At 48.9% G+C, this 13,573-nt stretch overlaps 1 long non-coding RNA gene across 1 annotated transcript in view; it reads right to left on the reverse strand.

The window, feature by feature from the left end:
- The window catches only part of LOC136855153 (uncharacterized), a 31,325-nt gene extending 20,412 nt beyond the window's left edge, over positions 1-10,913 (reverse strand). Inside the window, exon 1 of the long non-coding RNA XR_010857928.1 lies at positions 10,682-10,913. This is a non-coding gene — a long non-coding RNA (uncharacterized lncRNA). The remainder of the gene's footprint in view (positions 1-10,681) is intronic.
- Positions 10,914-13,573: the final 2,660 nt, after the last annotated feature.

The raw sequence follows: 13,573 nt of genomic DNA on the forward strand, positions 1-13,573 counted from the left end.
GAGCAAAGCCCTTCGAGAAGAAGGTTTAAAGGGGGATTCTGTGTCTGCTATCCTGCGTGCTTGAACCCTAAGGTCCGAGACATGAGGATGAAACTTGGCCAAGCAACCGATGTAGCTGGCACGCAGTGTTGAAACACCCAGGTGCCGAGACGCCAGGCACCAAGACACCCGGGTGTCTTGGCACTTTCTCTTGTCCTATGCCTCTCGCCAGGAGAGCACTTGTGATTCACAGAATTCGAGCACCCTATGAGACTCCCAAATCTTGAAGAATAATCATCAAGAGCAGCCCCTTTCGGCTTCCCAAGAAATCGAAAAGAGCCAGGCACGGCCTTGAGAAGCCACGCTCTCATGGCCCCCGAAACACGAGACGCCACAGGAGAATGCGAATAGGTTCCTACCCAAGAGCGGAAAGAGGCAACGAGAGAAAAATACCTCCCAGGAGAGAGGCAGTCCCTTAGAAGTTCCACAGGACTCCCAAAGGGAACCTCTTCCATGCTTCTTCAGGTGTTCAAACCAATAAGATCAAGACACCAGGTTGGGAACCTGACTGAGCACTGGTAAGTGCTTGTAGTGCTGGCAGGAAGAGCCAAGACAACTGGGTGCCTCGGCCCTTTCTCTCACGCTGTTCCCGAACTGGGCTAGAGTGATTACTCTCCAGCCAGATCAGGATACTCGATATTCCACAGAATTCCAAGCACTTGAAGCGATTCACGAACAAGCGCCCGAAGCAGCACCCGTCTTAGAGGCAGAACCTCTAGGACTGGTAACGGAAGCACCCGCGGCTCCCGAAACACAAAACCCAGGGGTCGAATTGGTTCCCAACCCAAAGGTCAGGAAAAGCCAATGAGAGACCCACTGCCCCCTCGGAAGGAGTCAGTCCCTAGATGCCCAATTAAGGACTTCAAGGGGGAAGAAGCAGCCTTCCTCTCCTTCAGCCGATGGAGACCTATCTAGATTCCCGGGACCCCCTTGAACCTCGTGAGAGGAAGGGAGAGGCAGCAGAAGACAAAGTCGAAGATGAAGCAGAAGAAGACGGCGGCTACCTCCCACAGGGCAACTTCCTTCACCTCCACTCTAACATCTTCTACAGGATGGTAGACATGAAACATCGGAACCTCCAGGGCAGCTAGGCAGGATCACAACACAAGCAGCCCAGGACACAACCACCAGGAGAAACAGCAGACGCGATCAGGACAGCTGATGCAGGAGCTACAGGAGCAGTCTGGAAGGCAGGAGCTACAGCAACGGCCAGAAATACCACAGGAACGCCACCAGTAGCAACAGGGCAATCAGGGCAGCTGCAGCAGGAGACCAGGATGAGCTGCCCAGAGACTTGTCGCCGAGTCAACAGGAGCAATAAAACAGGAAGCACAGCAGGAGTAGATGGGACCACAGATATGTCAGAGGCAGTGCCATAGCATACATGAGCCAGCAAATAACAGTGATTGATCCAATCGACGGGGGACAGAGTTGGAGCGACACCAACATGGACCTATGCTATCCCAACCAGGTACTGTGGTTGATCCTGAAGCAAACACTGTGTGAACGTCGGGATTTATTCAGGCTAAGATATCTCAAACTGGGTTATCTAGCCAACTTCTGTTGCGCCTACGATGCTCACTGTCAACCTAAAAGAAAAAACAAAGATGATTAGTAGAAGGTGACTCCTTTCGCTCCGTGGGAAAATGCCCTACGAAGCAAGAGGAGGCCCCTGAAAGAGGTTGCCCGACACCTGCCCCCCCCACAACACCACGATCTTCGCCCAAGAGCGAGCGAAGAGGCGAAGGGGAGAGAAACAGAAGAAGAAGTCAGAGAGAGAAACAATGACGAATGAGAGGCCGCCAAGGGCACTGTGAAAGCAAACTTACCGACGATGCCCAGCAACCCTCCTCCAAAGTTCCCCCGGAACCACTCCACAAGTAGGCGGCAAGAGCAACCAGTCACACCCTAGCAGACAGAGGGCAAGAGCCCAAAGAAGCGGAGTGAACTTGTTACGTCCCAGTCTAATTTCTGAATGTACTGGGGAAAGCATCAATATATAATGGGCTACAGGAAGAGAAGCATTGCCATTGGTTACACCACTCTACAAAATTAAGCCCCAGGGCGCCACACCCCAGACACAGATGCTGGGGAACGACGGCCTACGCAAGGCTATCACAAATTGTGGGTTTGAATACAGTTTCAATAAATATTAAACACACATAATCTATACACAAAAACAGAAAGATCCCACTGGGATAAATAAGAGTTCAACGACAGTCTGTCAAAGAGATCCGAAAACACGTCTGCAAACCATGACGGACGAAAACAAACTGGAATGTTTATATCTAGTTACTGCCTAACCACCTTGTTCAAGAGTTTAACGGCCATGTCCAGCTTCGCCGTAAGCAATTCCTAATGCAAAGGACCGATGGTTTGTACATCGTGTAGGAACAATCAAGCTTCCAAAGAATATGGTGGTCATTAGGAAGAAGTAAAATGAGGTAAAGGGAAATACAAGAAGAAAAGACCCCACTTATTATAAAAGAAAAAAGATAAATTAACAAATACTTAAAAATGTGTTAAAATGCAAGAAGAATACTACAGTAAATCTGCAAATACTTAAAACCCCTCTAAAAACAATTAGAACTGCCTATTTTGATAGTTTAAACACAAAAAAACTCTAAAATGCTTATACCTGAGTATTTTAATAGTTTTATCACAAAAAGTGCATTTAGTCATGAAAATTATATGAAAATACAATAATTAGTGAATATTTCTAAGTGAAAAATAACAATTTTTAAAGTAAATTGTATTTTTCCTAACTATACAAACCTGAGGTCCTTTACATTAGGAATTACTTTCAGGCGTAGGCTGGAAACAGCCGTTAAACTCTTGAGCAAGGTGGTTAGGCAGTAACTACCACCAGGTAGGCGGGGATACCCGCCTGCCCGGGTGTAAACATTCCAATTTGCCTTTCAGTCCAGGTTCAGATTGAGGGGTGGCATGAGGTGGGCATAAAGTGTAAAGGACCTCGGGTTTGTATAGTTAGGAAAAATACAATTTAATTTAAAAATTGTTATTTGTTCCGACACAATATACAAACCCTCGGTCCTTTACATTAGGAAGACTCACTGGTTGGAGGGAGGAATCTGAGTGAGTCTCCTGAACTGACTGGAGTTCTGCACACCTGGGTTACTCCTCCTGATCAAAAGAGGGAGGAGGAGTACCATGCCTCTGACATATTGATCAGAGTGTAGGAACTGCAAGATCAAATGTCAGATACTGGACCTTTTCGCATGAGTGAGGAAACGTAACTCCTACGAAATAGGCTGGAAGGATCTAGAGTCGGAGGCAGTAAGGGAAAGCCGAGATAGGGTTCCCTTATTGCCAGTCTCTCCTTCCTCCCCTTGCTAGAGGAAGGAGCGGAATTGCTTCTATGATTCTATAAGAAAAATAGAATGGGTGCTCGATGTGTAGTCTTACCGCATCAGTGCCAGTTCCAGCAGCTATTGGTTCGAGTCCTATTCTCATCCCTAAGGAGGAGAAGTTGGAGGACGGGGAAGGAGGAGGAAGAGAGGCCAGTCACTCTCGGAATCCTTCTCACTTCCAGAACCAACACCTTAGGCGAGATGCTACTCGTCCTCTTGAAGGAGCCGGGTAAGACAACACAACTTGTTGAGCAGCCACCACAGACCCAAGGAAAAAGGGTTCCAAGGGCCTGTGGGCAAGACCGAAGGGAGAAGACAAGAATGTGGTCTAAGAGACCACGTCTTGCTTCCAGACCGACAGAAACTTCCGGAATGTGAGGGATGGACCAAGCCATCGACTTCATGAGCTCTTGGGTGGAAGGTATCGGTATCGTCGTCGTCAACTGCCAAGTACCTCCTTGATCGCTTCACAAAGTCAGGAGAAAGATGTGTCCTTAGACACTTCTTCCTTGGGAGAGACAGTACTAGCAAAAATGTTGACGACATCCAGGTTAGGAATGTCGAGCCTTTCGGAAAGTACCACAGCTCCCTAATAGGACAAAGTAACGAATGATCTGGATCATTGACACAAAGTCCAATGAGGAGAGGAACAAGAAGGACTCGAACCTGACAGTAGGTGCCAATGAATTCGGAGTCCACCTACGACATCCCAGAAGGAGTCGAGGTATGATCCCCATCCCTGTTCTTCCATCTTCTACGCCAAGGCCAGGGTAAGATGAGAGATGGCCCTAAGAGGGCATATCTCTATCCGACTCCTCTTGTAAGGTGCGTGCAGAGCATGGACAGGAACCCTAGACGAGAGTCACATGCCACCCAGGAAACAGTTCCCTGGGAGAGCACGACTGAAGAAGCTTCTCTTCCGTAGCTAACTCTCGACTGAGGAGACGAAGGCTACTTCAGATAGAAGACTAGGTCGCAGGGAACTGGTTCTTCTTCAAAATGAAAGGGAGAGAAGCAACCCTCGGCAGAGAAGACGAGGAAGTCCAGACTTGACGGCGACTCTGACCTGAGAAGAAGTTCCGACAACGACACCACCAGCAAAGACGGATCCAGTCCCTGGGACAGTGTTGCAGAGGACTTCAAGGGATATCCAGCTATATCCGTTGCCACTCGGCAAGAAAGCCTGTGCTTGCAAGGAAAGCTGGAAGGTCTCCCAGTCCTGAACACACAGGGATGTACTGCCTCAAGAACTGCTTCTTGTGTAGCTGCTACAGGAGGTTGGGTCAAGTGGAATTCTTCTCGATGCCTCGGCAATCAGGTCGGATGAAGGCGAAGTCTTCAGGTATTTGTCTATAACTTGGGGTGAGCAATGCTTGTGAACCCCTAGCAAAACGGACAAATACGGAGGGAAAAAACGTCGATATCGAGTTTTCACCAAAAAGACAGCATGCCTCAACAGAGCGGCCCCTGTTCTGGTATGAAGGAGCGAGAAAAAATCTACCGACGTGTGTGCAGGGAGGCAACAGAAAGATGGTAGGGATTTCTCAGTCGAGCAGTCTGCATGAATCTTCGTGAAGAAAGAGTGAACAGTATGTTCCGTCCCGATCACTCAAACCCGAGGCCAGGCTTGCCTACCTATACATCCCCACCAGGAATGCATCTGGTTAATTTAGCTGTCGAGTGTGCAATAGAACAACACTTTTCGTAGTACCTGCAAATGTCGAGATGAAACAGGAGGAAAAAAAACGATTGCCTCTTGTTTGTCGAAAAAAATGCCACTACTGTGGTTTTGTTGTTAAAACACCTGACCAGTGAGTGCCAAAAACCCATCCTGAATTCTCGGACTGGCCAAAAGGCTGCCCCTGAGCCCAGGACAGTGATGAGAAGGTACTAATCGTCTCGGTCACACACCTTCAAGACAAGGTCTTACCAGTGTGCACCTATTCCTCAATCTGTGAATCCGTTGTAGACACAAGATGTGAGGGGAATATGCAAAGCATATTCGAAGGTTCCTTCGATCAAGCATTAGCCTAACTCTTTCCTAATACATCGAAGAGGAAAGAACAGAGAAAAGGAAGCAGACTTCCATTCTCTACCATGGGGAAGCTTCTGCAAGATGACAGGGTACCGAGGCAATTAGCTCTAGCCGGGCTGGCATTTCCAGAATCGAAGCATGGGAGAGGAGGCGGGATGGAAGTTCGATGGAAAGAATTGCCGAGACCTAAGGGAAATAGATACTGCCCCTGAAGGAATCCATTCCCAGGTCTCGGCAATGTCGCTGCCAGTTCCAGAGACTTGATAAGTATCATTTCGTCCAGGCATCAGCAGTTGCAATCTTCTTCTGAAGCCTAGGACTTCTTAGCTAAGGAGATGAGGGGGGCTGGCTTGAGCTCAAGGTCGAGTTGAGATGACTAAGACCCAAAGTTCTTGGCCATTGTCCAAAGGAAAAGTCAGTGCCCTGGTGCGAACCTTGATTACCGGGGTATCTGGCAAATCTCTGAAAGAGAAAGGCAGAACCAAGTAAAGGTTCATTCCTAAGGGTCGAGCCAACTCCAGACTTACGAAACCGGAGATCCGAACTGGAACAAAGTCCTTCTTCTTAGCACCAGAATTGCCCAAAAAACTGCAGTCGGCAAGACCCTTTGAGGCAAGAAGAATTCATATTCTGTCGAGGCAGGGGTGGAAGCTTGGTGTCTCGACCTGAATTAACTCCATCGAAGAAAAGAATTCATCAGGTCGAGAACGCTCTCGGAAGCCAGGACCGCTGCGGTCCCTGACACTCTCGGCCCCTCAGGAACTGCAAGGGTTGTGAGCGATGAAGGTTATTCATTGGGGGAGCCAAGGTCCTGTCCCGGGGATCCTCGCGCCGATTCGTCGTCACAAAGTTCTCCGAGAACACGGGGACGATCGCAACTTGAAGAGGAAGACCCTCGCTGTTTCCGATGCGAGAAACTCCTGTACATTACCTCTCCCCTTGGAGGGAGACCTTGACAGATCCCATGAAACCCTCCTCGGCTACCTGGTTATACAAGAGAATCGGGGAATGGACACCCAAAGCACGCCAGGCAGCCGAACTCCGAAGATAATCCGTCCGGAGCTCTCTGTCCGTCTCGCGCTCTCAGAACAACCGTGAGGAGAAGAGAACAGGTGAGGAAAAGAGTATCCCTACCTGTCCTGCCAGTAAGATAAGCAGGAGGGCGGACCGTGGCGATAATCAAGCAAGGAGATTACTGCCACATGGGTGAAGAAGAGCACTTGAGCCGTGGCAAAGTGCTTTCCTGGGAAGAGCAAAAGTTCACTCGAACATATCCGAGAACCCGATTGGAAAAAAACCGAGTAGGGCGAAATTCTGAACACGATCCAGCTGGTTGGTATCAACGGCGGACTGGGAGGCAGGCGGGGCGAGATGAGCCAGCCGAGCCAGTCTTAGTAGCGCGCCAACCGGGGCGAGCCCTTATCCATCGCGCGAACACAATCGTAACTGGGCAGGCCGGACTCATCTGCTGTGAACAATTGCTGGTTTCCGGAACTCGAAACTCCTTCGAGGCCGAGGCCTCTTGAGAAGGTTCAAAGGGGAATTCTGTGTCTGCTATCTTGCATGCTCGAACCCTAAAGTTCGAGACACAAGAATGGAGCCTGGCCGAGCAACCGAAGCAGCTGGCGGGCAGTATCGAGACACCTGGCGTCTCGACACCCAGACACCTGGGTGTCCCGGCAACCAGACACCTGGGTGTCTCGGCACTTTCTCTCGTCCTGTGCCTCTCGTAAGGAGAGCGCTCGTGATTCATAGAATTCAGGCTACCCACAAAAGACTTCCAAAAATCAGGAGTTCGGCTGCTTTGTTTCCTAATAGATCGAAAGAGCCAAGCACAGAACCAGTCTTAGACGCAGACTTCCAAGACTGGCAACGAGGAGTGGCCTCAGGCTAGGCTCTCGCTGGCCCCCAAACGCAAGATCCCACAGGAGAATGCGAATTATCAACGAGAAACTTGTCTCCCGGAAGAGAGTCAGTCCCTTAGAAGTCCCGCAGGACTCCTGAAGGGAATCTCTTCCCTGCTTCTTCTGATGTTTGAACCGACAGGATCAAGACACCAGGCTGGGAACCCGACCGAGCACTGGCAAGCACTCAGGGAGCGCTTGTGGTGCTGGCAGGAAGAGGAGCCGAGACACCTGGGTGCCTCGGCCCTTTCTATCGCACTGCTCCCGAACTGGGCCAAGGAAAATCTCTCCAGACCAGATTGGGATACTCGATATTCCACAGAATCTCGAGCACTCGGAGCGGCTTCGCAACCAGCGCCTGAGCAGCCCCGTCTTAGAGGCGGAACCTCTGGGACTCGGGAACAGGGATCGCAAACTGAGGTCTGCGCGCCCTCAGCTTCCGAAATACAAAACCCAGGGCTATGCAAATCGGTTTCCTAACCCGAAGGTTGGGAAGAGCCAACGAGAGACCCACTGCCTCCTCGGAAGGACGCAGTCCCTAGACATCCAATGGCATCAAGGGGAAGAAGCAGCCTTCCTCTCCTTTGGCCGACGGAGATCTGTCCGATTCTTGGGACCCCCTTAGACCTCGGGAGAGGAAGGGAAGACGCAGCAGAAGAAAACGAAGATAAGATGAAGAAGACGGCGGCTACTTCCACAGGGCGGCTTCCTTCACCTCCACTGTGACATCTTCTACAGGATGGTGGACACGAAACATAGTAACCTCCAGGGCAGTCCAGCAGGAACACAACGGACGCGGCCCGGGACACCACCACCAGGAGAAGTAGCAGGCATGATCAGGACAGCCGATGCAGGAGCTATGGCAGCGGTTCGGAAGGCAGGAGCTACTGCAATGGCCAGGAACATCACCTCAACAGGGCGACTTCCTTCATCTTCACGCCGACATCTTCTACAGGATGGCAGACATCGTAACCCCTGGGGCAGCTGGCAGGAACACAACGGGAGCGGCCCCGGGCACGACCGCCAGGAGGACAGCCAATGCAAGAACTACGGCAGAGGTTTGGAAGACAGGAGCTACTGCAATGGCCAGGAACGTCACTTCCACAAGGTGACTTCCTTACCCTTCACGTTAACATCTCCTACAGGATGGCGGACATCGTAACCTCTGGGACAGCTGGCAGGAACGCAACGGAAGCGGCCACAGGCACGACCGCCAGGAGAAGCAGCAGGAATGATCAGGACAGCCGATGCAAAAGCTACGGCAGAGGTTCAGAGGGCAGGAGCTATTGCAACGGCCAGGAACATCACTTCCACAAGGCGACTTCCTTCCCCTTCATGCCAACATCTTCTACAGGATGGCAGACATCGTAACCTCCAGGGCAGCTGGCAGGAACACAACGGAAGCGGCCCCGGGCACGACCACTACGAGGAGTAGCGGGCACGATCAGGACACCCGATGCAGGAGCTACGTTGGCGGTTCGGAAGGCAGGAGCTACTGCAACGGACAGAAATGTCACTTGAAAGTCACCAGCAGTGACAGGAACAATCAGGGCAGCTGCAGCAGGAGACCAGGAAGAGCAGCCCACAGTCTGTCGTCGAGTTGACAAGAGCATAACACATGGAACAGCAGGAGCAGATGGACCACAGATACGCTGGAGGCATTGCAACAGCATACATGAAGACCAGCAATGACATCGGCGGGAACAGAGTCAGAATGATCCCAACGTGGAAATATGTCATCTAACCAGGTATTGTGGTCGATCCCAAAGCAACACTGAATGAATGTCGGGACTGCTTCATGCGAGATATCCTTTGATATATCCAGCCAACTACTGTTGTGTCTGCAATGCTCACTGTCAACCTGAAAGAAAAGCAGAGATGATTAGTAAAGGAGACTCCTTTCGCTACAAGAGGAACTGCCTTAAGAGATTAGGGAGGAGGTACTCTAGAAGCAGGTCGCCGATTGCTCCCATACTGGTCTTCACCCGACAAGCGGCGAAGAGGCGAAGGAGAGAGATCTACTAAGGGGAGTAGGAAGAACCTACATGGAAGAGAAAAAAAAAAAAAAAAAGACAGAGGAGGCCACCAAGGGCGCCGTGGAAGCGGAGCTTGCTCGATTAACCCGCAACCTCCCACCCAGCCCGTAATTCTCCAAGTGCAGGTGGCGAGTAACACTCAGCAAGTAGGAAGGAATTAGTGATGCCCCTTACAAAATTTAATAGGGCTGGAAGCCCAAGAAGGGAACGAACTCTTACGTCCCGATGAATGTAGGGGAGTGAAGATATTACGTCCCAAACTATATCTCCGAAACAGGGGCGCCTTTAGTATTTACATAAAGGGCTGCTGGAAGGAAGCATTACCACTTGGTTACGCTGCTACTCCAATTACGCCCTTTACCAGTCAAACCCAAGACAAGGCAGGGAACAACGGCTTATGCAAGGTTATCACAAATCGTGGGTTTGTATTAATAAATATCAAACACACGTATATATAAACAAAAATACAGGAAGATCCCACCGGGATAATAAGAGCTTAACGACAGTCAAGCAGAGAACCAAAATCACGTCGGCAATGCATGATGGCCGAAAGCAAACTGGAATGTTTACACCCAGGCAGGCGGGTATCCCCGCCTACTTGGCGGTAATTACTGCCTAACCACCTTGCTCAAGAGTTTAACGGCTGTTTCCAGCCTACGCCTGAAAGTAATTCCTAATGTAAAGGACCGAGGGTTTGTATATTGTGTCGGAACAAATACCGCCCCCGGTGCGGTAGTGAGTGCAGGCTCGGAGTCTCTAAGGTAAGTTTACTGGGGCTACTTTTCTTAGTATATCGGATTGTGTTTTTTTTTTGCATATTAATTTATGAAACCCGAGGTCTGTTTTTACCTTGGAAGCTGCTTTTTCTACACTTTTTGGGATGCCGGTAAAGGAGGTGAACTTTTATTTCTGTCAGTCACATGTTCTTTGTCCCCTTGCCTGTTACCAGGCAGTGTTGCGTCCCCCCCCCCAAACCCCCAACGTTTCATTGCTACCCAGTCTTGTTCCCAAACTGTTCTGTATTTGCGCATTCCTCCTCCCACCCCCTACTTGCGCCATTCCTCACTTTTCCTCCTCCAGGGGACGTTTCCACAACGTAAACATGTCCGCTCCATTTCTGTGTTCTCCCCCACCCAAAACCTTTACTGTTGAGTCGAGTTAACGGACAAATAACAGTTGGCCGACAAGAAACAAACTCACCTCCATTATCAGCAGCCCTAAAAGTGTAGAAAAAAGCAGTTTCCAAGATAAAAACAGGCACGGAGCTAGTACTTAGAAATACCACCTGGAACTCACCGAAGCAGCGATGTCCTTCCAAGCTTAGGCTGCAATAGCCCTTCCATGCAGTCTATAGTCAATATACAGTCTATTCAGAGTATTCACAGTCTACTTATAACCTAAATACAGTCTATAACTTATACTATCTCACTGTATTAAGACGGGAATGATAGAATACTTAATTAACAGACATTTGAATTCAGGACCGCCAGTTCATGGCGTCGCTTATTTGTTTACGTTTCGGGCGTCTTCTATTCGAGGGTATTTAAGTTTGTGGTTCTGGTTTATAAGTGGTTTCAATCGTTTTACTTTGTTATAGGTCAATTGGTGGATAATTTTAAGTAACCAGTAAGAAAATAATTAATAACATAATTTATTAGCAAATTGGATAATTTAATGGTAATTAAGGCAAATGATGGATTTGGTTAAGGGAGGTTTGTTTACGTTTTGGGCGTCGTCTACTAAACTTTTCGTATGCGGTTAAAGTTTGAATTGATTTTATTTACTATTATGCAACTGGGATAATTATACACAAGTGAAAAAACCATTAAAACCGTAGGTAATCTGTTTGATTAAGAGATAATTAGGATAAATGATGATAAGGACCTCTGCCAATGGCGTTGGTTTGTTGACATGTTTAGGCGTCGTCTACCTTACACCGTTTTCGTTTGTGGTTATGGTTTGAATTGATTTTAAGATATAAACGAAAAATGGATAATTGTATATAATTAGCGGATAATAAATGAAAAATATAGACGATTTACTTAATTATGAGATAATTAGGGTTAATAATATCAATGACAGTGTGAAATAGGTTTACATTTTAGGAGTCGTCTACTAAACACTGTTTTCGTTTGTGGTTCTGGTTTGAGTTTGACATTTTGAGATGAAATAAATTATAATAAAGAAAAACGAGGTAATTAGTGGAGAATAGATTAACAATTGGGGCAATATGATTAATCAATGGAAAATTAGGATCATCATCATCTTTCTTTGCATCTTTTCCCACATGTACAGTGGGCTATGTGGGGCGGTCGATGTTGTCGACAGCTTTTCTCCACCTGACTCTGTCAAACACATCGTCTTCTGGCTGTAATTGTTTACCTCTCAGATCATCTTTAATTACATCCATCCACCTTCTTTGCATCTTCGGTCTCTCTCTCTCTCTCTCTCTCTCTCTCTCTCTCTCTCTCTCTCTCTCTCTCTCTCTCTCTCTCTTCCACCAGGCACCTCCATCTGCATCACTCTCTTCCCTACTAAATATGTTGTGAGGTCGAAGAAGACCGAACTGGGTGCTGATTGATTTATTACCTGGGCAAAGGTATACATAGCAGTGTACGGACGGAAACAAGGTGCCCGACCCCCGGTCGCCGTCACCCGCACGCTGAGTGAGAGCAATTTGTGATTGTTAACAGTCAATCAAGTTGCAATAACAAGAGATATAATGTACATACAGTGATAAAATATATATTAGCGAAAAGGCCAGGAAATTCTACATAAAAATATATTGAGATTCTTGCTGCGTTGATAGATGACGTGATCATAATTAATGGGTAAAGACGACGCCTTTACAAGTACTCCCCCCCAAAAGACAATTATTATGAAAAATGATTGGAAGATCTGTTGAATGTTAATCACGGTAGGCCTATCTTCTTGGGAGCAGGAGCCGACCCCCAGTTCTTGATATCTGCGGATGTGGGGTGGTTTCGACAGCTGAGTCGTCCAGCGGTTTTGCCGGGCGGATGACATCCTTAGTGCGGCCCTTGGGACGTCCTCAACCTCGTTTCAGGATGCCGATCTCTTCATCCGAGGTCTTGTTTTGTGGAGGAATTTTGGGATGTCTGCCGGTTTCCTCCCGGGTTCCGCTGTCCATTAGGAAGGCTGGCTTTAATCTGTCGATAGATATCCTGTCTTTCCGCCGTTGGATGTTGACGAGGTAGGCCTTGCATATTCTACCGACGACTCAGTATGGTTCTCTGCATGGTCTGGTCAAGGGTGGGCAGTGGGCATCGTTCCTGATGAAGACGTGTTTACAGGTTTTCAGGCCTTCTGGGCTGAAGTTATGGGTCCTGTCTGTGAAAGTCTTCCGGCAGGGTGCAAACTTCTCTGCAATTTCTCTTTGCCTTGGAAGGGGTGTATCTGGGTTGTCCGGCTCCGTGGGGAAGAATTCTCCAGGTACGGCCAATGCTTCATCGTAGACTTTTTCTGCGGGAGATTCCTCGCCATTTGCCCTCGGTGCGGTGTGGAGACCCAGCAGGACCCAGGGTAGCTGTGCCTTCCAATTCTCGTCAGTGCAGCGTGCCATCAGAGCTCCTTTCAATGAACAGTGGGTCCTTTCCACCATACCGTTGGCCGCAGGGTTGTATGCCGTCGTACTGTGGAGTGTTGTCCCCATCAGGCATGCCAGGGAGACCCAGAGTTCCAACAAGAATGCCGGGCCCCTGTCTGTAGTTATATTGTCCGGCACACCGAAACGGCCTATCCAACTTGATAGTAGGGCTTCCATGCAGGCACATGTTGATGCTTCTACCACTGGGGTTGCTTCCGGCCACCTTGTGGAATGGTCTATGATTCTCAGGAGGTATCTGGCGGTCCCCCTGATTGCGGCAGAGGTCCTACGACCTCTATGTGGATGTGCCCGAAACACCGTCGTGGTTGAGGGAAGTCTCCGATGCCTGATTCCATGTGCCGGGTGATCTTACTTGTTTGGCACGGTATGCAGTTCTTTGCCCATTCTCATATGTCCTTCCTGATCCCGTGCCGCACAAATTTCTCTGTCATCAGGCGCATTGTTGTTCGTCCTGATAGATGGGACAGCCTGTGGGTGATGTTGAATGCCTGCTTTCTTCGTGAAGCAGGTATCAGGGGGTATGGGCGGCCTGTGCTGGTTTCGCAGAGAAGTGTCCATCA

Source organism: Macrobrachium rosenbergii, chromosome 30, assembly GCF_040412425.1.
Source record: "Macrobrachium rosenbergii isolate ZJJX-2024 chromosome 30, ASM4041242v1, whole genome shotgun sequence".
NCBI lineage: Eukaryota > Metazoa > Arthropoda > Malacostraca > Decapoda > Palaemonidae > Macrobrachium > Macrobrachium rosenbergii.